We start from the raw sequence: 15715 nt of genomic DNA, 5'->3' as shown, positions 1-15715 counted from the left end.
AAGGAAACGGTGAAATATATTTAAAAAAAAACGCTCGATAGAATAACAGCGTTGGTTTAGAAAAAGAAGTAAATATTTGGATCAGATTTTGAGAGTAAATGGAAAATGCTGCATGGGGCGTATATTGGCGTAGAGAACGCTATTGTCCAATTGGTAGGAATGCTATGTGAAGTTTGTTTTGGGACCTGTGGTGTTTACAGTAATTTGTTGAGATTAATTTAAAGCTTTATAGACCCAGTAAAGCTTTTTTTCGAGAATTTTGGTATATATATGCTTATAAATATACACCATATGTATATATATACACACACATATATATGTGTGTGTGTGTGCTGTTCATTCTTTCTCATATAGATTTATAAATTTATGCTCTTATAAATTAATTTTAAGTAGTAGGCAGTCGTCCATGTACAATTATAGAAACGCAAGTAAAATTTGTAATATCTTATCTGATGTTGTAGAAACATTTTTTCTTTTTTGCAGTTTTAGTTGAAGGTGTCAGTATTAAGGCTGGTACAAGTTAATTAGGTTTATTGCTTTCATTATTGAGATTTAATATCTTGAGCAATTGTCCTTACCCGTAAAAGATAAGTAACAATGTGTGCGCGCCAAAACTTATTTACTTGTATCTTATGGTACTTTATCTTTATTCGGGGTGCGAGATATGTAGTGGGGAAAGGGGTTGGGTCCTTAGGTGACGATGTGGACGAGTCTCTTTGACAGGATTTTGCGTTTTCTAAGGCTGCGTTGGCACTGCAGTAAAACATGCCATATGCAGATGTCGGCACCTTACTGCAAATAGATCACAAATACAGATGTCGGCACCATATTGCAAGTAAATCACAAATATGTTAAAAACAGTTCAGCAACTGTAGGTGAAGAACGAACCTTTGGCAAATGCTGGATAATCGTGTGAAGCAGTGTTTAAGACTACCAGTATACCGTTGACTTGTTCTATCGGTGTGTGATGTGTGTTCGACAGGGTATCGACCTGTGTTTATGACATGTTCTCCTGCATTGTAGATGAACCCTCACATTTGCTATATGGTTAGGGGTCATGTCGAAATACAAATACTGTCTCTGACGCATTTATTACAGTAACACTCTAATGTCACTTGACAGAAAACGCTCAGTTTTTCATATCTTGTTCCAGTTATTTAGAAACTTTGACAAACCAAAGTTTAAATGATCTGTGAGTTCTCTGTCCCTCCCATTCATGAGAAATTTTCAAAGTAACATTCTTGAATATTCAAATTCAACAATATTTCATCACTTTTCTTCCTTTTAGCTCTGCAATAATGGTCTACAAAGGACCAGGAAAAAAGCAAGGACAAAAAAGGGGAGACAGTAAAATTGAACTCTTCTAATTAATATTGTCAGTGAGGTATAGTGATTCGTCGTTTCTGTATTGAATTGCTCACCCAGTGAGAGCTTGGCCCAATGGAAAGGTCACAATGGGTCAATCACATTGACTGAGGATACTTGGTCTAATAGTAAATCAAAGCACTCAGCAACAGTAACCAAAACAGTAATAATTCATATGATATAGAAATTACTGAGGTAAGGGGTGTAGTGATGATCTCGAAACGGCTAATAGAAAAATGACAATGACGCTAATATGACTTACCTGAACTATTTTGATCGTCGTATTGTTTCACGTTGGTTATTGATTATCTTAGCATTCGGTTATGAATGCAATATATGAGACGCTAGGAGAGTGTCTTGCCTATTGCCTCTCTTCCACTGTAATTCGTTATCTCTCTATTCCTCCGCTTCCACCAGTTCCTCCTTCCTTTGCTCCCTCCATCCCCTGTTTCAAGCCTTGGCATGTCGGCATATATAGTCATTGTTAAACTATTCACGCCTCCCCTGAGATGGAGGAACGAAACCTCTTGCTGATTATAATATGTAATTATCCACATACATCACCGACACAGATCAATTAGCTGCGAGTTCCTCTTCAGTAGATTGAAAAGGAAAGGAGAGGGGGGGAGAGAGAGAGAGAGAGAGAGAGAGAAAATTATATGCCTCCTCTTGGAAATAACATATTAAATTGTATTATTCGTACTTTTGAATTATCAGTAAAGTTGTGAGATGTAACTTTTCAGAAATAATTTTGTTTTTGCATCATATGTTTAAAGACAGACTGGAATCTAAGCCTTGAACGTATGATAGTACAGGGCCTGAAACTCATCTATTAAAGAATAAATTTTATTTCAAAGGAGTAAGGGAGTCTTAACATATTTGTTGCCGTATTATTCTGTGACCCGGTTTTAGGTCTTATCTTGTGAAGTGTATTTCCATGTTGCCTTTCCGAACATACGGGACTTTACTAACGAATATATTCTGGAGCCAAAGAAAAAAAAAAAAAGGAGAATAGACGTTGCCTCCCGAATTCATGGTTAATTTTTGGTTCATCATCCTATTTTGTATACAACTATTATTTAAGCACGTCGTAGATGTATTTCTATACATCGACTACACACTTCAAGATTAATTGTTTACATATCAGGATGATATACCAAGAACTAAACATTAGTCGTCGAAACCGGATGAGTTACATCAAATGATATGTAACGGTGGATCATATACCAGGAATGTGTGTTTCTTAAATAAGGTAGAATAAGAGAAATAGAATCATTGTGAATATCTCTCTCTCTCTCTCTCTCTCTCTCTCTCTCTCTCTCTCTCTCTCTCTCTCACGAGGAAAAAAATTGAGCAGTGGAGACAGAAATGAATGAAAAAGAAAGGGAGGCCTGAGAATTAGAATGAAGGAACGCTCTAATGTTTGTGGTGTCATTGTATTCTTGAGATTTTGAATAGTTCTCTTCATTTTCAGTGTCGCTGGTACTTTACAGTCGCGAGAAATAAAAAAAGTTATTAGTTTACTAACGTTAGATGGCTAAATTCCTCTTTTTAACACAGGAATTAGTATTCCGGAAGAGCTTCCTTTGAAAATGTTTGTTTTCCTCAGCAACCTTGCAAAATGATCTGCTAGTTAACATGTAGCGCCTCTTAGTCGTATTTAAAATTACTCAAGAGCTGTTTGTAAATGTAGCTACTGTTGCTGTTTACAGTAACTGTCCAGGAGAATCTTTTATATAATGTTAAGTAACTTTTAATATCTCAGTAATTAAATAATTATCATTACCAGTGTTAACTCTAACCTCATTACAAGGTAATTTGGCTTATTTGTAAATAATGCACTAATAACATTCATAAGACCCGATGCAGTCGCCGAAAGAGTTGAAGTATTAATAGTGGTAGGTGGTTTTGTCGAAATCGAAGCGAGAAGAGTAACCAAATATTCTTTTTCTTTCAGGTAGGACTTTTTTAACCGTTCGTAGCCGAGACGCCTGAAAGCATTCGCTTTTGTAAGTACTTCATTTCATTAATTATTATAATGCGATTACCAGATTATTTCCGTTTATGGGGTAAGACAAAGTTAAAAGGGATTCAGTAATAGGGTTAGGAGTGAAGAGAAGTCATTCCTGACTTTAAAATAGATCAGGTAAAGGTCTTAGTGTTCAGATGTGAAATGTTTATGCAGGGTATTTTCGGATTACTTCGTCCTATAAAAGTGCTGTTCTAAAGATACTCGCTATCTTTTTTACTAAATATAGCTCATTGTTTTCTGCCAGAGTTTCGTTGAAGATGGTGCACTCTCTCGACAGCACATCTTCGGTAATTTTTGCGATAAGAATATGCCAGAATGCAGGAAGTTTCTTGAAAATTTGAAGTAAGCCACATGGAAGATATATAAAATTGGATTTCCAACTAATTTTTCTTTTAATTTGATGCAGAGAATTGTGTTAAAGATGAACTAATGAAGAGCTTTGGAGAAAAACTTGTAACGCTAAGACACACACACACACACACATTATATACATATATATATATATATATATATATATATATATATATATATATATTTTATATATATATATTTTAAATAAAGGTACGTTTTGTGTATAACTTCATAAGTGACAGTCAGAAGTTTTACTGTTCTCTTTTGACCCAGTCATGTCAGTAACTGTAAGGCCGTTCTTTAGAGTATCCAAGTCCGAAGAAGTCCTAATGCCGTTACACGTTTTGCCACCTTTTACAAACGACAAGATGATAAAACATACCAGCTCAAACGACACCTACTATTGACGCAATAAACTGCGACCATTATAAAGGTAGTGAGTCTGTGACATAAAATTCTAGGTAACGTAGTGAAAGACGTTCCGTATAACTTTGAACATCTGATATCCTTCACGTTCCTGTCTCGTTTCATCTCAACCAGAGAGGCACTGGAGAACTCACCAAATCGTTTCTCCAGAATTTACATTTCCCATGGTTATAATGTTAGAATGTTCTACTAGTTGAATTTTAAGCCAATATGAGACTTAGATCTGTACTTTTCCAAACGTTATTAATTTATTTTTGTTAATATATGTTAAAACAAGCATGGTCCTGAAAGTCCAGATTCTTACAGTTAATGTTGAAAAATTACACCGAAGATTGGGTCACTGAAAAAGAGGAGTATATTCAAATTGAACTGAGATGAAGGCGCAACAAATGATAACTTAGTTATCTGGTCTTAAGAATGTCTTCGATTTCACTCGTGCTTTAATGCCAGCAGAACCCCTTGTGTGGCTCAGTAATGTGCCGTACATTGAGAGACACCTGGTTTAGACAAGCATACTGCGCGCTAATATATCGCGACTGGGATAAAGACACTATATATATATATATATATATATATATATATATATATATATATATATATATATATATATATATATGTGTGTGTGTGTGTGTGTGTACATATACTTACACACACACACACACACATGTGTATATATATATATATATATATATATATATATATATATATATATATATATATATATATATATATATATATATGTATGTATATATAATGTGCATGCATGCTTTATGGTTTTGTCATGCATGCACACGACTTTTTATGAAGCCCCAGATACCCGTTAACAATTGAATTCTCTGTACACAATGAATAACTTACGCCCATAAAGAGTTATTATTGCTAAGATCTCTCTCGGCCGGGATCAGAACCTGTGCCTTTTGTATTAGGTATATGAATAGGCAGTTTCCTTCTTTATTTGGCTATTGGAGAAGATATCAGTTGATTTCGACTCCGCTCCGTGCATATCCTTGTCGAATTCAGGTTCTGTAACTGGAACCGAAATCTGTCCCTCTCCAGCATGGTAACTGATTGCTAAGTTTGTAACACTTGGCTGATTATGATAGTTTTGTTATTTACACACACACATGACCTTTTTATTATCTTAAATATTAAGCTACAAATGCTGCTTAATATCTAACAGCCTACACCAAAAGGGAATTATAATTTGTAAGTGATCATATCAGTAACAACTCTCTTTGGGTGGAAGTTACTCAGAGGTAAACTGAATTCAGTTTTAAGGGATATTTGAGGCTTTATACATATGTATATTGCTTTTATATGTATATATTCATATACATTAGTATGTATATATACTTAGTATATTTATATTATATATTATACATACTATATATACAGTATGTGTGTTTACTACTTTTATTATAGGGTATGAGGCAAGCATATAATAACCTATACGTAAATTAAATCTTTCCAGGAAAACATCTTGCTAAATAGAACACGTGAAGGTAAAGTGCCTTTAAAGACAAATATGACAATCTTAATGATTTATGAGGCACTGAAGCAGAACTAAAGCTGAAAAAGGATGACCTGCTTATTTTGAGAGACCAAAGACTCCTAATTATTTAAATCTTCTTACGTCTGAGGAAAATACGAATACGAGAAAGAAAAACCTTGAGGAAGAAAAAGTCCAAATTCAATCTTTTCCTTCAGGCGCGAAGGTGTCAAACGTAAGAAATACCAAAGATTTATTGCCATAAAGAAAATTCAAACTTGGATCTCACTTGCATGGACGCGTATATATAATATATACATATACATATATATATATATACATATATATATATATATATATATATACATATATATATATATATATATAGATATATATATATAGATATGTGTGTGTATGCGCGCGCGCGTGTGTGTGGGTGTGTGTATTCATTATTTCACTGATTAAACATGGATTAAGCCCGTGCAAAAAGCTTTCCACAACATTAACCACTTCATAAACTAACACCAAAGGCTCATCCACAGCATGCCAAACCATATACAAACATTGCACCATTCACGTCTATTCTGTGGGCACTCTTGCCCGCTTTACATATGAAGGCCCTTTCTTTACAGTACAATAATCATACCCTTTTTTTCACCTGCCAGTGATCATTCATCCTTTTCACATTACCTTATCATCCCTCCCGGAACCACTGATGGATTTTTTTTTTACCTCCACTGATCGTTTTACCACTTTCACATATTTCAAGATTTTTCTCATATTAAATTCTTTTTATGCCTCAAATACAGAAGTAGCTCGTCACAGCAGCTTAAACCTTTTCCTTTCGTTCAAACTCATCACCCACAGACATTCACTGTCAACTTTCTCCTTTTGCAAACACTTTCACTAGTGCCTGTATCATCTGCGAACATGAACCTTTCTGCTCTCCATTCAGTAGCCAAGGAGACATAACAGCCTTATCTCAGACCCAGATCAAACCGGACACTGTCAAGTGTACTTAATCTAAGATACACTTAACTACTATCACAAGCACTTTTAATCGTTCTCAACAGCTTAACTTTCATTCAAAACGTCCTAAACAACATCTACAATTCTTTCATATAGTCTGTCACAAACTGATTCAGGGTCCATCCATCCATGGAAATGAGAAGCTTGACAGAAATGCAACTCACAACTAAATTATAGATGAAACATGTCAAAAATGCAATTCTGACCCTTACAATAAGTGAGAGGCACTTTATTGCAGTTCATAATTCCACATTAATTAATTAGTATGCCAAAGATCCAGTCCTAAATTTTATAAGTTAAGTTAAGTATATCTTAGTTTAACCAGACCACTGAGCTGATTAAGAACATAAGAAAACATAATAACAGTAAATCTGAAATCGGTATTAGATGGGAACAGGGCAAAATCTCAATCATAAGCTCTACATTATTTGATAAATATGATAAAAGCTCGGTGCACATTAAAAGAGAAACCCTATAAATTATAGTCACGAATACAACATTGAACAACAATAAAAAAAAAGAAAGAAACGTTTGCTGCAGCATGAAAATTCCAGAAAGATTCATCTTAAGAAGGTTCTTTTAAGGAGAATCATACCGTGAAGTATTAATGGGAATATTCCTAGTATTGTTAGAATAGAGAGTAGTAAAAAGTGAACGACTACTCTCCGTACCCGACAATCACAGAAAGAGAAGAAAGAAGCCAAAAACAAAAACTGAAGAGTGAATGAGGTGCAGAGGGCGAGAAGTAGATCGATGGAGTCAGGCTGACGAGTTAACAACAGAACTTCATAATTACCTTTTTACCTGTAATATCAATGGCGTGAGAAAAAAGGAATGAGAGCGAGAGAGAAAGAGAGAGAGAGAGAGAGAGAAATGAACCAAGCTAACCAGCTGAAAAACTCGTTAAGTATAAGTGTTAGAATTTTGTCTGGCGGGAGGACAGTACACTACCCGTGCGGACAGGGGGTGATGGGGGAGTGTTGATATTGGAAGGCCTTGTACCGTCAATTTTCGCCTGTGTTCCAGCCCAATAAACCTAATTATCAAAAATTGTGTGACGGTTGACAGGTTTGCTTTGGAATGGACCGCTCTCTCTCTCACGAACGAGCTATCTGTCGATGCCCACAGAGCTTCATTGCTTCGTAAATGGTCCTGTTTACAATCACGTCGAAGAACTTTTCTTTTCCTGATTGTTTGCTGTCTCACCATCGCATATACCATTACCACTGTCCCATTACAAGCATTTATTTAGGCCCTCAGCTTGGTGTACACTGTATGAGTAACTTTTGATCGGGAATATTATATAAGCGCGGAGACGCGCGCGCTACACACACACACACATATATAATGTGTGTGTGTTAATATATAAATATATATATAAAATCTCTCTCTCTCTCTCTCTCTCTCTCTCTCTCTCTCTCTCTCTCTCTCTCTCTCTCATATTGATTGTTTAATTAATTGTTTAACGTCTTATGCATTTGTTTGCATTACTGTGCCTCATAGAAGTTTATTATCATCTTAAGGTCAGCAGTTCAGGTAATCGATTTTCCATTTTCAGAGACCATCGTTTCTTGGTAAGACTAGTAAAAAAATTATCCAAAGTAATATTTAGGCCACATTAATTTCGGTTCATTTATAACCCGTAAATTGGCACGTGGGGAAAACAACATGTATAATTAATAATTAGAAGTTGTATCTAAGGACAGATCCATTTGTAAGTTCACAAGAAATATCAGTCATAAAAATTTTTGTCTCTTGTTTAATATGTACCCAATCTAATAAGTAAATTATATATATATATATATATATATATATATATATATATATATATATATATATATATATATATATATATATATATAGAAAGTCCGTTTATAAAATACAGTCTTGTAAACGATTTTAGGCTTATAACGAATGAAATAAATTTACGTCCCAATTCAAATAAATGAACTAAAATTTTGGGTATGTAACGAATTATTATTGCACGTGAGATCGGTGTATATAATGAACTATTTGTTCAGGTCCAGTGGCAGTTTTATCAATAAAAATACCTGTTGTAACGATGTGACAATTTTATTGTTAAAGCAAACACTTTTTTTCAAATGCATAAATTCTCCTAGTACATAATTCAGTAACTGACTTTTTAGGAAACTGGTTTTTAACAGCAATGAACGTTTAGTTTTCTAAAGAAAAAACATGCTGGCTTTGTCTGTCCGTCCACACTTTTTCTATCCGTCTCAAATCTCAAAATACTGAGGCTAGATGGCTGCAAATTGGTATGTTGATCATCCACCTTCCAATCATCAAACATACCAAATTGCAGCCTCTTCAGCTTAGGGTAGTTTTTATTTTATTTAAGGTTAAAGTTGGCTGACGAGCATTTGGAACTATAGGACAGGCCACCATCTGTAAATGTGATGAAAGTTTCATGGGCGCCGCTCTTTAGAATTATATACTGTGGGCAGAAAATTGATTGCATGCCGAAGAAAACTTTGACGCATTTTTTACTAGTTTTTTATGCAATGCGCATTAAAATGTTTAAATTAATTTGCTGTTACTTTCTCATTTAAAGGTTTTAAATGAAGAAAAACCTAAACATGAATTTAATTTTATTTTAAACATTAGAATACATATCCAGTTCTGAACCAACAATGACTTTTATTGAAATGATGAAATCTTGACACACTTAGGGAGGATAGATACTTTATCGTCTAGATTTCATTATGTATCAAAATGAGATTCAATCATTTCAAGTATCTCCTTTTATAACGACGATGCATATAACGAATTGCAGATGACAGTCCCTGAATTTCAAGAAAACTTTACATATATGCACGATAGTTTATTATATATATATATATAGATATATATATATGTATATATATTGTGTTAGTTTTTCTAGTGTACTTGTGTCATGCTTTTCATACAGGAATTAGCATTAAAGTCTCTTAACCTCATGAGTAAAAGACCAGAGCACCAATTCATAGACTGTAGTTGTGAGATTCTAGATGTTTTTCCGAAAATGAGCATTAATGTCAATCTAAGCTATGGATCGAAGTGATGATGGCTGTCTCTAGTTACCCGAAAAGAGCATTCTGTCAAGATGAAGGGAAATGCTAGTGATCAGAATAAAAAAAAAATGCAGATGTAATGGGATTAATTCATTTGCCAGCTTCGTGATCTCCTATTCCCTAGTTTACAGTTTGGTTTCATAAGGGCGCATGTGTTTGTGATACTTTCTATTTCCGTCGTTGCACAGAAAGCCCTAGATTTTGGTTATAGAGTTCTTATGATTGCCCTTGGATTTAGTGCTCTTTTGAATGAGTTAATCATTAGGCCCTGGTTTTCAGATTCAGAGAGTTGGAATTTGGGGAAGCATTTCTTACATTTATTATAGAATTTTTAGTTTATAGTCTGCAAATATTAGTTGTTGATAGGTACTATAGTGACCACAGGAATGTATAAACTTTCGTATCCTTCAGGGCCGTGTGGTTGGCCTACTTGATGATTTACAGAATGTATTCACCGTACGAGATTTGGCTTGTCAAACAAACTAGTTGCTTTTTTTATGATGCTACTCAATTTACATTGATCCCAGCTCCTTGTTGTAATCCTGCAAGATTTTAGTGTTTAGTGCAAATGATGTCGAACCGCAACAAATATCAAAATACGATTTTTTTTAGTAAGTCTAGGACATTGGATATCCCCTAACCTACCTAGACTAGCCAGTGACTTATGTTACTCCTAACTAAATACAACTCATTTAGAATCTGTTACATTCTTGGAATGCATTTATTTTTTTATGAACATATCTAGTCTGTCTCCTCTCAGTTGCACAAAAAATTGGTTTGCATTAAAAAGTCACGCTGGGTTAGGAGACTCCTGGTTATCGGAGAGAGTTTTATTCTTTATCTTCTGTCATGCTTAATATTATTACAATTCTTGATCTTCAGCATCTTACTTGCAATTTTTGGATGAAAAGCTAAAACTGTATCGTTGGATGAAAAGTTCAGATTATATTAAATATCGTATTCCAATCATAGTATTAGTCTCTGTCATCATCATCATTCGCTTTGCTCATTATGCATGCTTTACAAAGTATGTCATAATTCTGATCATCATTCCCGTTCAGATCTTCCCAGATTATTACATCGACCACGTTTACTAGATATGCAGCGTCGAGCAAACTTGCCTTCTATTTTCTGAGGCATTATACCATGTGTTAATCCAGCTGTGACCAGATTACAGAGTGATCTCCCTAGCCATGTAGTTGAATTTTTGAAACTTCAGAAAGTTCAAATTGTGTGAGTGCCTTTCAAGTGGAGCAGAGGCTTTATGCCTTATTTCTGACAGTTTTTCTGTATCCGCCTTTATCCTGGTTCCTTTTTTTTTTATCTCTCTTTCATATCTAATTCTTTACTTCAGTATTTCTTTTCCCATACTGGGCCGCTTTCCCTTTTGCAAGCCGTGTGCATGTAGCGTTCTGCTTTTCCAACTAGGATTGCAGCTTGACTGGTGATAAGGATGATAATAATGTAGTGCAAAGCTGTTGGGGAAATCACGAATGGAGTGTGGAATGGTTGTTTGCAAATAATGCAGGACTGATTTGAGAAAATGAAGAGATTTGGCAGGAATTAGTAAAAGGGTTTAGAAATGCTTGCAATAAGAGAAAAATGAGAGTGACAGTGAGCGAGAGTTAGGTTATGAAAGCAAATGGAAGGAATGTGGTAATAAATATAACAGAAGGTGGTAGGAAGAAAGAGGCGGTGGGTCACACAATAGGTAAGCAATAAAGGTAGCAGAGTGTGTGCAGTGATTGTGAAGAGACTTGGAGTGTCTGTGGAAGGGAGGATGATAATTAGTGAAAGGTTCATTAAGCCAACTCCCGAAAACGATGGGCATGTTAAGGTGAACTACTTACGTAGTATATGACATAAGAAGGCTTGAGAGGGTCAGAAATGTGGAGATACATAGAAAAGTGGATGAAGTGGTTAACACAGGTGAACTGAAAAATCAAAAGCGTTTTGAGTTACTTTGGTCATGTGAAAGAATGGGGATGAAATTCAGAAATCTTAGGGGAAATGATGATAGAAGAACCAGAAGGGTGGATATATGGATTGGAAGAAGTATAGGAAGGCATGGTGTTCATATTCCGAATGACCCTTCCCCAATGAAGGCGAGCCAGTAATAGAGAAACGTCTCATGTTTGGATGATGTCTGCACAATGGTTCATCCACGAATCTTCACTTAATGCATAAATGTGGTAGTAACCGTTATGTTGTTTTTATTCGGATACATATTCTGTACACACACACACACACACACACACACACACACATATATATATATATATATATATATATATATATATATACATGTTATTACATACATTGCACATCGTTTACATACATACATATACAGTATATATATATATACGTGTGTGTGTCTGTACACACACATATATACATATACATATGTGTAATGTGTCTATGTATACGCACACATAAATATATATATATATATATATATATATATATATATATATATATTATTTATACTTGTTCCCATACAAACAGCTGTTCTTTCATCGTCAGTGCTTTATGTCACCAGTATCCTTGGTGTCTATTGTTTTCCATTCCCAAATTCTGAACGATTTTCCCATCAAACCCTCTTTATAGTTCATCAGTAATCCGTCATTTCCCCCCTCTTCCTTTGTTTCTTACCTTCCATTCTTCCTTAAGACCACGTGTATAGTAGCCTTTCCCTCCGTATTACATGGTTGAATCGTTTGTTATTTCTCTCTTTTTTTTTTACCAATCATTCCCAAGTAGAAATATACGAAGATGGCGTGTAACTAGTCTTCAATGTTCTGTTTACAAGGCTTCTCCTAGTCACAGAACATATTTCCTTCATCGAGATTATTATGCACAGGTATTTCAGACGATGCTGTATTGATCTTCCCGCCTCGTGATTATATTTATTTTATATTTTGAAAAAAATTCGATCCACTACATTTATCTCCATTCCATGATGTTACAGTTATTGGTAGGGAATGTAACAACAGCATTAAAATGGTAGTAATAATCATCATCCTAATCAGTATTAGTGTCAAAAAAGGAACTGGAATAATGATATTAAAATTTCTGTGATTTATTATCTTCAACAGTATCAAAATTGAAGTGTATTTATGAACGTGTTGACAAATGTACTTCCAAGCATAAAAGTAAGAAAAATAGAAACTTTTAAAGAAAATCAAGTGTAAAGAATTGATAAGCGAATATAAAAATAATTGGTAAAAGGACTGAAATTTGCACAACAAATATTGGAAGCGAATTGATATCTTCATTTGCTTCCATTTAATTTAAATGCAGATAGCTCTTAGTTTCCATTACGTTTTGTATAAACCTCAGTTTCTTTGCCGCTCATTTCGTATTCACTTTTGAGTTTTGTTATCGATTCCTTGGCTGTAATTTCCGTATTCGTAACTTTGTATTTCTAAGCAGTAGTAGGTCCATTTTATTACTTTATTCTGCGATGCGTTTTCGAGTAATAATTAAGAAATTAAGAGATTTCGTGAAAAGACAGATCTCCTAACTATGACAGTCACGTACTCGTATTCATTGGGCAATGAAGTGCAGGTCATTATGGGGGCTGGGTGTCATCAAAAAAGTGCATGAATTATTATAAATAAAGTACAGCCCCTAAAAAAAAAAAAAGATTAGAACCATTCGATGGCCTCTCGAAAGGACATAATCCCAGCACTTACAGGCCTAACAGCTCGCGGCGTCTCTGCCATGGGGTGGGATTTGGAAGTGGTGTGGCTCCACAAGGCATCTGGGCTAACCCAAACTCCAACGGAGCAGACGGCGGGAGTGACAGGGGACCATTAGGATGACAGTCAGTGTGTTCTGGGCCAGAAAACAGCCTTTATAGAATCATTAACGGAGAGAAGGTCTGTCACGAAGGTTGAGTGCCGAGAGAGAAAATCTCAAAACTAACTGAATGAGAGAGAGAGAGAGAGAGAGAGAGAGAGAGAGAGAGAGAGAGAGAGATCATCGACGAATCATCAAAGTGGATACGAAAATGTAAGTTACTAAGCAACGGATTTTTATGCCTGCGGGAAGGAGAAAATCTTGGCACTGTGGAGGAAGTTCCCCTTTTGTTTTTCATCAAAAAGTGATAATGACTAACTTTTTGTTCAGTTCCGAAAACTTAGGAAACAAAAATACATAGAAAACTTACATCTCTTGTAATATAGATTAACTTTCTCTGTTCTTCCGCTTAAAGTATATGTAGGTGGATTTCGAGTTTTCATTCCAATATTTTGTTCTTTGTTCATTTTGCTGTTGCTTTGTGATGTTCAGTTATTCATTTGAATAACTGTTTTTTGTGTATAGATAATTTTACAGTTATTATTGTTTGGTGTTTATACTTATATAATTCGTTCTTTCGATTTATTTTCCTTTTATTTATGTGTCCATCCCCGAACTCATTTCCAGGATTCTGATTATATCTTAAGGAGTAGTGAAAATGGCTCTCCATTAGCAAAGCCTTTCAGTATTAGGGATTAAGTGGAATTTATTGGTAAACCGAAAGTGACAAACAGAATGAAGTTTGCTCGGCTTTATTGGACAGAACTGGCTAAAAGACGGTTTTCTGCAGTTTCCATTAATGGACAAGATTACTCAAAGAAGAAAACCATGAAACATTAATAGCAGATATAAATATAGTTGGAAATATAGATGAACTAGTAATACATTACTAATTAATAATTGTATAGATAAAGAATTATGACAGGGCAGCACTCCTAAACCTGCCTTCAAGCTGAAAAACCCTTTGCTTCACACAGTAAAGACCATGGTACAGAGGCTATGTCACAAACCCAGGTTTGAAAACTATTGACAAGGCCACCTGGCTGGGTAATGCAATTAGACTAGGCAGCCAATAATGCTAAAAAATATTGAAATTAGGCATTTCGAGCTCCCCAGATAATCTGGAATTTGTTAATTATAGCACCGGGAAATGTACGACCATGAAACATTGTTTTATATATCCCGCACATGCTCAGAAATAAAATATTAACTTTACTCGCCAATGAATAGATTAGCCGCCGTTCCCTCTCCCTGGAAAAGAAAATTTCTCTTTTTACAGCACTACATTCATTGCCCTGGGCACAATGACAACGAGAGTTACCCGGCCAATCTGCTTCGAGCTGTGGCGTTACCATTTAAAGCACGTGTCCTTTCTGGCCAGTAAAAGATGTTCGTAAACTAACTCTAAGTTTCATTGTTTTGGTTCAATTTCGCGATCTCTAACCAATTTTGATAATTTTAAGGGAGGTTCAGAGGACATTCACCCAGCCTCAGAAACTGTATTTCCGGCAACATCACTGTAAGAGTTGTTCACACGGCATGGAAATTTCCTGTAAGGAAAATAATTCAGATAGGATTAGCAAAATAAGTATTTTAATTTCCATTTTAATATTTAATTAGTAATTTGCGCAACTCATTTTGAAATGATTTGTAAATACGTAAAACGAATTTAAGGAGAGTGTCGTTTCAAAAGTTTTAAACGATGTCTGTTTGTTGAAATGATTGAAATCAGTAAAACACCGGCAGTAAGCAAAAGAGGGAAATTTGTGAGATTGCAATATTTTCTCCAAGTGGTTATTGATATTGTAAGGTGTAAGTGCATTACGTTTGCAGGTTACTTTTGTTGTTTGTTGACCGATGTAAACTTCCCAATGGGATTTAATATAAACTTATTAAAGATATTAGTTCATAGTGCCTTATCTACTGTTTATTTAGTTAAATACTTTTTGGAGTATCGATTCAGGAAAGTTTTTAATGACATCATCATAGGTTGTCATTTTCTTCTTTTGTGTTCTGAACTTGTCTAAATTGTGGTACATTGGAGACTCATGAACTTTATTCTTATTTCACCCAGGAAGATGCGGCATTGTATATTTCCTATGAAAATGGGATCTTAATAATAACGTTGATGCTTTTATGAAGTGGTATTTT

General features: G+C 34.9%; 1 protein-coding gene across 3 annotated transcripts in view; it reads left to right on the top strand.

Annotated features, from left to right (window-relative positions):
* The window catches only part of LOC136835393 (lachesin-like), a 570016-nt gene that overhangs the window by 456638 nt on the left and 97663 nt on the right, over nt 1-15715 (top strand). The window lies entirely within an intron of this gene.

The sequence above is a fragment of the Macrobrachium rosenbergii genome, chromosome 55, assembly GCF_040412425.1.
Source record: "Macrobrachium rosenbergii isolate ZJJX-2024 chromosome 55, ASM4041242v1, whole genome shotgun sequence".
NCBI classification, from domain to species: Eukaryota; Metazoa; Arthropoda; class Malacostraca; order Decapoda; family Palaemonidae; genus Macrobrachium; species Macrobrachium rosenbergii.
Note: the sequence above shows the minus strand (reverse complement) of the source record. Positions and strands in the feature narration are given on the sequence as shown.